The sequence below is a fragment of the Xyrauchen texanus genome, chromosome 25 (genome assembly GCF_025860055.1).
Source record: "Xyrauchen texanus isolate HMW12.3.18 chromosome 25, RBS_HiC_50CHRs, whole genome shotgun sequence".
Classification (NCBI taxonomy): domain Eukaryota; kingdom Metazoa; phylum Chordata; class Actinopteri; order Cypriniformes; family Catostomidae; genus Xyrauchen; species Xyrauchen texanus.
Window position 1 is genome coordinate 3777851 of NC_068300.1, and position 12587 is coordinate 3790437.

Below are 12587 nucleotides of genomic sequence, written 5' to 3' on the forward strand. Positions count from 1 at the left end.
AAGAGAACAATGATTTAGAAGGAGGACGAGGTATCTGAAGAAGATGGGGAAGAATACAACCAAGAGCACAATGCATCATCTTTAGATGAAGAAATCCCCCAAGCTAAAAAAGAGACATTTTTGTCAAAGAACAGCAAAATAACATGGTCCTTGTCACCATATGACAACCAGGGAAGGGTGGCAGTTGCCCATGCCCAGGACATCGCCTCAACATTCTACATGTTCATCCCACCAGCCATCGAAAAAATAATCCCAGAGATGACAAATTTGGAGGGTTTCCGTAATATGGAGACAATCGGAAAAGGATGGATGAGATTGACCTGCGTGCCTACATAGGTCTGCTAATCTTAGCGGGTGTGTATAGGTCCCGAGGCGAGGCTACGTGTAGTCTCTGGGATGTATAGTGTGGAAGGGCGATTTTCCATGCCACGATGCCACTGAAAGTCTTTCACACTTTCTCAAGAATGCTACAATTTGATAACAGTATGTCAAGACCTGCAAGACGTGTGGGAGACAAACTGGGGGCCATATGGGAGAAGTGGGTGGAGCGTCTGCCATACCTCTACAACCCTGGGCCTGAAGTAACAGTGGATGAGCAATTGGTTCCATTCAGAGGTACATTTGTAATAAGTGATTTTTACTGTTAATTGTATTATGTATTGCTGTAATATCATTGATTTATGTGATTGTTTTCTGTGACACTGATACTAATTACTGATAGTAATCTCTTTTGTCAAAAGGTCGCTGTCCTTTCCAGCAGAATATGCCTAGCAAGCCAGCAAAGCATGGCATCAAGATATGGGTGGCCTGTGATGCACAATCCAGCTACGCTTGGAAGATGCAAGTCTACACAGGGAAGCCGACCAGTGGAGGCACGGAGAAGAACCAGGGGATGCGGGTTGTGCTTGATGTGAAAGATGGACTGAGGGGGCACAATGTCACGTGTGACAATTTCTTCACCTCTATCGAACTCAGCCAGTAGCTCCTGAAGAGGAAGATCACCATGGCTGATACAGTTAGAATGAACAAGCCTGAGCTCCCCCCTGCACTCCTTGCAACAAGGGGGAAGAGAAGCCTTCTCATTAAAGTTTACCTTCACCCCCACCACCAATCTAGCTTACCTTCCAAAGAGGAACAAGATTGTGGTCCTCCTGAGCACACTGTGCAAAACGGCTGAGATCAGTGATCGTGAGGACAGGAAGCCAGCCATCATCCTGGACTACAACCACAACAAAGGAGGCGTGGACAAACCTGGACAAGATGATTGGAACTTACAGCTGCAGGAGGATGACTGCCCGCTGGCCCCGGGTCATCTTCCATAATATCATTTATGTGTCCTCATACAATGCCTTTGTGATATGGAACAAGATCAGCCCTACCTGGATGCCTGATAAGCGGAACAAGAGGAGGGTGTTCCTGGAGCAGCTGGGAAAGGCACTTGTAACCCCACACATTACAGAATGTTTAGACTACACAAGGGTTAAGAACTTTCAAAGTATGCAAAAAGAATGTATTTGTATATATGTATATGTGCTTTGTAAGTTGCTGAATTTGCAAACTGGTGTTAAATATGACTAATGTCTTGTGTTCAATGATCGTGAAAGAGGATAATTGTTTTGGTGGTCATTTGTTGTTTTTTTTTTTACTTTTAACTGTTATAAAGCCACAAAGCACCCAATCTCCAAAAAGGTTTAAGAAGTTTGAATATTTAATTTAGGAATTATAGGCTTTTGGATACACTTGGTCAAACCTACATGATAAATGCAACCCCTAAATAACTAAATGAATAAATACATTTCAACTTTTCTTTGATAATTATTGACTTAGGGAGTCTTAGATGTAGTTCACAATAGCAGGTAACATTGGATAATATACAGTAATTTACACACCATTTATACAGCTATTTTGCTGAAATATGATTGGCTGCCAATGTCCATGTTTTTTTATTTGTCCGAGTCATATAGTAGAAGTAAAAGTATATTGCCATATGTAAGCATTTGGCCCTACAAGAAGCATACCAATATTCAACTTCATATATACAGTTACAGAGTTATGAGTATTTTTTAGTTGTAGCGCCCCCTATAGGCAAATAATTTTTGTATGTAGACTTAAAATGTGCTGTTGTACATGTGTATCAAGTTTTGTAACATTTGGCCTTTCGTTTGGCAGATATTGGTCAATACGTACAAAATGGACGATGCCTGAACAATTTGTTGGCTTATATCTTCGTAATGCTTCAACGAATTAAAATTCCTTTGATAACTTTTTGTCAGGAGGAATCATAGTAGACACACCCCAATTTTCTTGCGAATCGAACATATGGCGTAGGAGGAGTTAGAAAAAGTAGGTTTTTTTTACTTATGCAAATTTGCGCAAAAAGTTTCATGACGGAAATGAAATCGGAGATATAAGTTTTGTTCTTGTGATCACCTAGGGTAACCTAGCGCTAATCGCTTGAACCCCCATTAATAAAAATCTTAACAATTACAATAGGGTTTCAGTGCCAAGCGCTTGAACCCCTAAAATTCATAACAATTACTATAGGTTTCTAGGCCTTTGGGTTTGAACCCCTAATAAAAATCAGTTCCCCGTGCAAGGTGGTGGGCACACACCCCTGCCTCTAGAGCACCCCGCTGCTCTACCCCTCAGGTGGAAGTGTCCGCCGACGCAGGTGCGGCCGTGGCGCCTGGGCTGGGCCTGCTGGAGTTGCGGGGATCGAGTTGCGGGGATCCGGAACACTTCCGGGACCAATGCCCCGTGATGGAGCTGGGAATGGTGGTCCGGATCCCCGACACCCCGCAGGCTGCCCCGACTGAGCCAGAGCGTACCGGATAGAGGTAAGAAGCGTTGGTGGACACAGGTTGTAATCAAATCACTATCCACCAAAGCTTGGTTCAACACGGGGCATTGGGCACAGCTAAAATGGTGAGGGTGAAGTGTGTGCATGGGGATCTTCACAAATACCCTGTGGTGACCCTTGCAAATACATTTCTGGGAACAAAACAGAGTGGAGGCTGCAGATAGTTCCCACCTCAACCATCTGCTGATTCTGGGGACTAATTGGCCTAAATTTCTGAATGTATTAAATGGAATATGTACAGATGGGTTCTGCATTAAATCAGTGAGATGTGAAGTGTGCGATGCTCTGGCAGGGGAGGTGGAGCCGGGGCCATTTTTGTCAGCTCCACGTCAAGATGACGTTGGGGGGTGTCTGTGGCACCTCCTATCCTCAGGGGATTTCCCAAAGGAGAGTTCCCTTTGGAGCAGGCACAAGACGAAACACTCAAGCATGCCTTCGACTAAGCGAGAGTGATCAATGGTCAACAACTTCGACTGAGGGTCACACTTTCATATCCCAATTTTTCAATTATAAACAAGCGGTTGTGTAGAGTGACGCAGGACGCTCAACAAAAAAGAAGATACAACCCAGCTCTTAATACCGTGGTGTTCAAGGCAGATCACTAAAATCCGATGGCAGGTCACCTAGGGGAAAGAAAGACACTAAACCGCTTAATAGCCCGTTTTTAGTGGCCGGGCATTGGCGGTGATGTCCACAGGGGGTGTGCACGGGGATGCCAGAAATTGGGATAAATGGCTAAACCCCCCGTTATTTGTAGTACGACAGGTCCTGCAAACCTCCACAGGGTTTTCCAGGTTCAAGCTGCTGTATGGGCTGCACCTGCATGGGGTGATTGATGTCATCCTTGAAGCTTGGGAAGAGGGACCTTCCGATAGCAAAAATGACATTTAGTACGTTCTTAATCTTAGAGCAACTAACAAAGGAGAATTTGCTCCCAGCTCAAGAATGACACTGTATAACAGTGGAGCTTGGCTGTGTGAATTTGCACTGGGAGATAAGGTACTTGTATTACTCCCTACATCGAGCTTCAAGTTACTCGCCAAGGTCACACGACGAGTGGGGGATCTCGATTATTAGGTAAAGCGAACCAATAGAGAGGGCGCACGTCCAACATCACCCCAACCTCCTGAAATTGTGGAGGGAGGCGGTCCCTGTGACTTGGCTACAGTAGTTCCAGAGAGGGCGGAGCTCGGAATGGAGGTGAATAAAAAACCCACAATAATAACACTCCAGTCACTTCCTGAGACCACCTCTCACCGTACCAGCTCACAGGGGTTGCCAAGTTGGTTGCCAAGTTGCAACAAGAATTTGCAGACGTGTTCTCCCCTCTACCAGGTCGTACGAACCTCATCCAGCACCACATCGAGAATGAAACAGGAGTGGTGGTACATAGCCATCACTATCACTTGCCTGAACACAAAAAGAACTAGTTTGGGAGGAATTGGATGCAATGCTCGATACGGGGCATATCATTTTATTTGACATTGGATTTGACAAATGGTTATTGGCAGATCCCCTTGACAGCAATTTCCCGTGAAAAAATAGCCTTCTTCATGCCATTTGGATTGGACCAATTTGTGATGCTTCTGTTCGGTTTATTTGGGGCCCCGGCTACCTTTCTGCGTCTCATGGAGTGCATCCTCCGGCCGCATTCGGCTTATGCTGCTGCCTATCTAGATGACATCATCATTTATAGCAATGATTGGCAGCTGCATATGCAGCATCTGAGGGCAGTTCTGAGACCGCTGTGACGAGCGGCGCTCACTGTAAACCCCAAGAAGTGCGTGATTTGGCGGGTGGAGGTACGGTAGCTGGGGTTCCACTTGTGCCACAAGCAGGTGCGTCCCCAAATTGACAAAACTGCAGTGATTGCGACCTGCCCCGAGACCAAAATGGGGTGAGACAGTTCCTGGGGCTGGCTGGCTATTACAGGAAGTTTGAACCTAATTATTTGGACGTCAACATCCCGCTGACTGATCTCACTAAAAAACGGGCTCCAAACCAGGTCGAGTGGATGGAGCAGTGCCAACAGGCGTTCACATATGATAAAGCCGCACATAGCGGGGGGTCAAGCGCCCAACCGGAGAGAGAGTGGTAAGGGGCGCTTACACCTAAGCTAAATTAAGTTAACACCTGTTTCTAATTCCAGTGATCATGGGGAGAGTGGCATAAAAGCAGCCACACAACCAGCAGACGGGAACAGAGCATGGGTCCAGAAGGTTATTATTGTGAAGCAAAAGAGTTTATTATTGTGAAGCTGAAGAGTTTATTATTGTGAAGCTGAAGAGTTTATTATTGTGAGCTGAAGAGAGTATTGTGTGAGGCTGTGAGCGATGAAGTGTGGTCATTACCTGTGAGTGGAGTAACCTGCCTCCCATGTCCTTCTTATCGGCCACCCTCAAACCCTCATATAGTATTAAAAACAAAGGGTCAGATGTGTAACCCATTTTTTTTATTTTTTATGATAATGATAAAATTGTATCTTCCCTGAATTAATAACACTAAAATGATCCATTTCATTGGGGATTTAATGATATTTATCTTATTTACATGTACATTTCTAATATACATTAATACAAAAAAAATTTTCAGCTTGCACTACTAGAAGTTAAAACATGAAGAAAATATAAAAATGTACCATAAATTGGAGACATATTCATGCCATCTTGTGAACAATATATTAATAACATGTCTCATCATACCAGTAACAGCCAGTAGATTATTTGTCAAAGTTCAGCATTTTAAAATTGATTGAGAAGTGTCAGTTTTTGCAGTTAATGTCATCAAACCTGCCATGGTTTTACATAGAAAAGATTGAGATCTAGGGAATTGTGTCCAGTGTGCATTAACCTGCTGAAAGAGCCCACACAGGGCTCGACAAAAAGGACTGCCCAATGGCAACTGTGAGGGCGAGTCGGGCCAGTGCTGCATTTATAACATTAGTACAAGAAAACAGAAAGCAGTTTGTTTAGAACATTCAACACACTACTTTGCCATCCCCACCACCACCTGACACATCACTGACAACAGTCGTCTTCGCCACATTTTTTACTAATAAGTTTACAACCATCAGCATTAAATTCACAGCACCACACCCCATTAAACAGCGGTCATCAGTATGAAACTCTTCGTCTCTACATTCTCTCCTCTGACTGACACTGAGGTCTCTAAACTCCTCCTCTCAAACCACCCCACCACTTGTTCTCTTGACCCCATTCTTTCTCACCTTCTCCAGGCCATCTCTCCATCCATCCTACCTGCACTCACACACATAATCAACACGTCTCTACTTACAGGCACTTTCCCCATTACATTTAAGCAGCCTTGAGTAACCCCGCTGCTGAAGAAACCTGCACTTGACCCCACACAAATAGAACACTACAGACCAGTCTCTCTCATCCCATTCATGGCAAAAACACTTGAAAGGGCAGTTTTCAATCAAATCTCTGCCCATCTCTCACAGAACAAACTGCTGAATGACAATCAGTAAGGCTTCAAATGTAGATACTCCACTGAGACTGCCCTGCTGTGTGTCACTGAGTCTCTGAGATGGGTCTTACAGGAACTGTGCTTGACTGGTTTAACTCCTATCTCTAAGGTAGGTCCTTCAAGGTAGCCTGGAGAGGTGAGGTATTCAAGCCACATCAACTACTTACTGGGGTACATCAGGGATCAGTGCTTGGGCCACTTCTCTTCTCTAAATACACAACATCACTGGGAACCATCATTCAGGCACATGGTTTCTCATACCACTGCTACGACATTGACACACAACTCTACTTGTCTTTCCAGCCCAACGACACCACAGTGACTGCTCGAATCTCTGCCTGCCTGGCAGACATCTCGGCCTGGATGAAGGAACACCACCAGCAACTCAATCCAGCCAAAACATAACCCCTAGTCTTTCCAGCCAACCCTGCTGTTGAACACAAAATCACCGTGCAGCTGGGTTCGACTACAGTAATGCCTTAAAAAATCGAAATCTAGGAGAAACCATTGATAAACTAAATTTCATGGACCAGATCTTAAAGACTGCAAGATCATGTAGATTTACACTCTACAACATCAGGAAGATAAGACCCTTCCTATCTGAACATGCCACACAACTGCTTTTTCAGTCACTTGTCATAACTAGACTGAACTACTTATACTATCTAATTGCTGGCCTCCCTGCATGTGCAATTAGACCTCTGCAAATGATCCAGAATGCAGCAGCATTTCTGGTCTTCAATGAACCAAAGAGAGCACATGTTACACCACTCCTTGTCTCTCTCCACAGGCTACCGGTTGATGCAAGTATCAAATTCAAGGCTCTGATGCATGAATACAGAACAGTCACTGGGGCTGCTCCAACATACCCAAAATAATTTCTGCAGAGCTACACACCCACTAGAACCCTACGGTCAGCTATGGAACATCGCCTTGTTGTACCAACATAAAGAGGCACCAAAACACTTTCTCAGACTTTCAGCTTCATCATACCACTTGGTGGAATGACCTTCCCAACTCCATCCGTGAAGCAGACTCTCTCTCTGTCTTCATCACCTCCCCAGGTAAATGGCACACACGTACAAGGCCGTCCCAAGTAATGTAAAAGAAAACGGGACTCATTGGACCAGGTGACGTTCTTCCACTGCTTCAAGGCCCAGTTCTGACGCTAGCGTGCCCATTGTAGGTTCTTTCGATGGTGGACGGGGGTCATCATGGGCACTCTGACCTGTATTCGGCTATGCAGCCCCATACGCAGCAGGGTGCGATGCACTGTGTATTGTGACACATTCCTACATAACCAAACCATCATTACAATTTTGTGTGACTTTTGCCACAGTAGACATTCAGACCAGATGGGATAGCCTTCCTTGCCCTTGTGTATTGATGAGCCTTGGGCGCCCAACAACCTTTTGCCGGATTGTGGTTTGTCTCTCCTCAGAACACTGTAGGTAGGTACTCACCACTGCTTACAGGGAGCACCCCACAAGCCTTGCCATTTCAGAGATGCTCTGACCCAGTCATCTGGCTATAACAATTTGGCCCTTGTCAATATTGCTCAGGTCTTTACTCCTGCCTGAATTCAACAAGTTGACCACGAGAACTGATTGTTCACTTACCATCTAATCTACCCAGACCATGACATGTGGCCTTGTTAGGAGATTCACAACCTTTTTGTTGTTAATCATTTTTATGGATAATAACCATAAGGCCCTTCTCCCCCGATCTCTCAGTTTGGCCGGGCGGCCAGCTCTAGGAAGAGTCCTGGTGGTTCCCTGGTGCCACTGTGCTCTTTGGGACCATCAATGCAGCAGAAAGTTTTCTGTACCCTTCCCCAGATTTGTGCCTCAATACAATCCTGTCTCGGAGGTCTACAGACAATTCCTCGGACTGCATGGCTCGGTTTGTGTTCTGACGTGCACTGTTTACTATGGGACCTCATGGGACAGGTGTGTGCCTTTCCAAATCTGAATTTTACCATGCAATCAAGTTGTAGAAACATCTCAAGGATGATCAGTGGAAACAGGATGCACCTGAGCTCAATTTTGAGTGTCATGGCAAAGGCTGTGAATACTTATGTACATGTGATTTTTTTCGTTTTTTTATTTTTAATAAATTTGCAAAGATTTTAAACAAACTTCTTTCACGTTGTCATTATGGGGCACTGTTTGTAGAATTTTGAGGAAAATAATGAATAGAATAAATTTTGGAATAAGGCTGTAACATAACAAAATGTGGAAAAAGTGAAGTGCTGTGAATACTTTCCGGATGCACTGTGTGTATATATATTTATATATACACTCACCTAAAGGATTATTAGGAACACCATACTAATACTGTGTTTGACCCCCTTTCGCCTTCAGAACTGCCTTAATTCTACGTGGCATTGATTCAACAAGGTGCTGAAAGCATTCTTTAGAAATGTTGGCCCATATTGATAGGATAGCATCTTGCAGTTGATGGAGATTTGTGGGATGCACATCCAGGGCACAAAGCTCCCGTTCCACCACATCCCAATGATGCTCTATTGGGTTGAGATCTGGTGACTGTGGGGGCCATTTTAGTACAGTGAACTCATTGTCATGTTCAAGAAACCAATTTGAAATGATTCGAGCTTTGTGACATGGTGCATTATCCTGCTGGAAGTAGCCATCAGAGGATGGGTACATGGTGGCCATAAAGGGATGGACATGGTCAGAAACAATGCTCAGGTAGGCCGTGGCATTTAAACGATGCCCAATTGGCACTAAGGGGCCTAAAGTGTGCCAAGAAAACATCCCCCACACCATTACATCACCACCATCATCCTGCACTGTGGTAACAAGGCATGATGGATCCATGTTCTCATTCGGTTTACGCCAAATTCTGACTCTACCATCTGAATGTCTCAACAGAAATCGAGACTCATCAGACCAGGCAACATTTTTCCAGTCTTCAACTGTCCAATTTTGGTGAGCTCTTGCAAATTGTAGCCTCTTTTTCCTATGTGTAGTAGAGATGAGTGGTACCCGGTGGGGTCTTCTGCTGTTGTAGCCCATCCGCCTCAAGGTTGTGCGTGATGTGGCTTCACAAATGCTTTGCTGCATACCTCGGTTGTAACGAGTGGTTATTTCAGGCAAAGTTGCTCTTCTATCAGCTTGAATCAGTCGGCCCATTCTCCTCTGACCTCTAGCATCAACAAGGCATTTTCGCCCACAGGACTGCCGCATACCGGATGTTTTTCCCTTTTCACACCATTATTTGTAAACCCTAGAAATGGTTGTACGTGAAAATCCCAGTAACTGAGCAGATTGTGAAATACTCAGACCGGCCCGTCTGGCACCAACAACCATGCCACGATCAAAATTGCTTAAATCACCTTTCTTTCCCATTCTGACATTCAGTTTGGAGTTCAGGAGATTGTCTTGACCAGGACCACACCCCTAAATGCACTGAAGCAACTGCCATGTGATTGGTTGATTAGATAATTGCATTAATGAGAAATTGAACAGGTGTTCCTAATAATCCTTTAGGTGAGTGTATATTCCATCACGTTCATTATGATCACAAAATTCTGGCCTGTTAATAGTTCCTAGAATATCAAAACCCACAAAAGGAAGAAGATCCTTCTCATATTTGTCTCCTAAACTATGGAATTGTCTCCCTAACGCAGTTCGAGATGCAGACACACTCCCTCAGTTTAAGTCTAGACTAAAGACTCATCTATTTAGCCAGGCATACACCTAATTTATCCTTCAACTCACAATTAGGCTGTTTTAGATAGGTCTGCAGAAACCAGAAACATTTATCATGATCCATAACTGTGCAATAAATTGAATGGCATCTATGCTAACATTATTTTATTTGTTTCCCTGTCTCAACCTCGGGACTCCTATCCTGATGTCACCAGAACCGGCTGGATCCAGCTCCATTCCTGCATGGTGTTGGACTCCACTGCTACATGTCTCTGAGTGATGACAACTAATAGCAGCTGGTGTCAGACCAACATAATTTCAGTCTATTACGATGGACTTTAATTGAACTGATGCCAACTCCAACCATAAGACATGGGATACTTCATATGCCATTTCCTGAACCTTAGATTTCCAACAAAAATCTATGCATCACCGGTATAACTTTGTTTTTCTATTTTATGGTTGACATTTCTTTGAAATTGCAAAAAATTTTAAAAACATTTGAGAACGTTTTAATGCGACTTTTGAGTGATGTAGCCGTCTTACTTGAAATAGATTCTGACATGACGGTCAATTGTCATAAATATTTAAAACATTACAGGAAGAAACATACCTGAAGAAATAAAAACATCATCTCTCTGTTGTTCCTCTGCTGTGTTTTCTCCTCTCATCTTCATCAGATTCCTGCAGTCCAGCAGCTTTACTGAACACATCTTCACTGGTATCTGCATCATCTGCTGTTCTCCAGCATTACAGACAGAAGTCAGAGACTCTGTGGGGGTTTGATCATCATCATCATCTTCTTCTTCTCTCTGTTGTTCCTCTGCTGTGTTTTCTTCTTTTATCTCCTCCAGCTTCACTTCATTCTTCACTGGTATCTGCATCATCTGCTGTTCTCCAGCATTACAGACAAAAGTCAGAGACTCTGTGGAGGTTTGACCGTCATCATCATAATCATCTTCCTCTTCTCTCTGTTGTTCCTCTGCTGTGTTTTCTTCTTTTATCTCCTCCAGCTTCATTTCAATCTTCACTGGTATCTGCATCATCTGTTGTTCTCCAGCATTACAGACAGAAGTCAGAGACTCTGTGGAGGTTTGATCATCATCATCATCTTCTTCTCTCTGTTGTTCCTCTGCTGTGTTTTCTTCTTTTATCTCCTCCAGCTTCATTTCAATCTTCACTGGTATCTCCTGTTCTCCAGCGTTACAGACAGAAGTCAGAGACTCTGTGGAGGTTTGAACATCATCATCATCATCTTCTTCTTCTTCTCTCTGTTGTTCCTCTGCTGTGTTTTCTTCTTTTATCTCCTCCAGCTTCACTTCAATCTTCACTGGTGTCTGCAGCATCTGCTGTTCTCCAGCGTTACAGACAGAAGTCAGAGACTCTGTGGAGGTTTGATCACCCTGATTACCGTCAGTAGAACAGAGTAAAGTGAGCTGTGATTCCTGTGTGTCTCTGGATCTCTGTTCAGAGAGTTTGTCCAGCAGTCGCTGTGGTGTGGACTGATCTCTGTTGCTCCACACTGAATCCTGCCATTCTGTGGAGGTCCCATCAGTCACACACACTGAAGATTGACAGGAAACCTTTTCCAGCTCCTGACAAACACAATCACATCTGTACCGTTCATCATATCACATCATTTGAAAGCTTACAATCTCAACTTTAAGGATGAAATGAATGTTTAACCTGTAACCTGTCGTCTCTCTCCATCAGTTTTGTCTTCAGTGACATCACCTCTTTCTTCAGCTGAGAGATTTCTGTGATGAAATAATCAATATCCAGCATGGACAGATTAGTTCCTACTGATTTACAGCAGATCACATCCACCTGCTCTCAAGATGAATATCTAAACACAAAAACATAATCATTATAATGGACTGACATTCATCAAACTCAAAAACATTATTATAGGATTATAAACAGCTCTGTTAAATAACTTTGTTAGCCTATAAATATAAATGTGTGCTTGGAGTTTGGTTTCATTTTTCACATATACTCACCTTCATTGAACTCATTTACAACCAGCCGATGAATTTAATGAGCTCATTTATCAGAAATTAAACATGATATTCTCAGATTTCTGCTTGTTTCTCCTGAAATTGAATATTATGAAGCATCCGTCACAAAACTGTTACATACAGCGATAATAAGATTATTTTCCGATCATTAAAAATTAACATGCACAGAAAAATACACATCAAAACAAATATATATCCCACAAATCAAGTTAAACACATTGAACACATACAGAAATGAGTTCTTCTTTCATCTTCTTGTGTTTAATGGGGCTTTTCCATCTCCTACTGGACTGGAGTGTGGATGCGTTTGGGAAAACTAATTTTGGGTTTTATTGTTACATTTCGGTGACTTTGGGAGCCGTTTTTTTTTTTTAGTTCAATTTTACAATTGAATTTATTAAATGATTGTAACAATTGCCAGAATAAGCTTTTTTATTTCATAATGCAGTTGTGATGTCGATGCTTTAGATAAGATGTTTGTTTAAAATACAATATCAGGAATGTATCATGTATGTAAAACCTGATATTACACCACATACATTTTTC

General features: G+C 43.2%; 1 protein-coding gene across 1 annotated transcript in view; it reads right to left on the reverse strand.

Moving 5' to 3' along the window:
- LOC127618934 (uncharacterized) overlaps positions 1 to 12587 on the reverse strand; it is a 131715-nt gene that overhangs the window by 56215 nt on the left and 62913 nt on the right. The gene's annotated exons all lie outside the window — the stretch shown is intronic.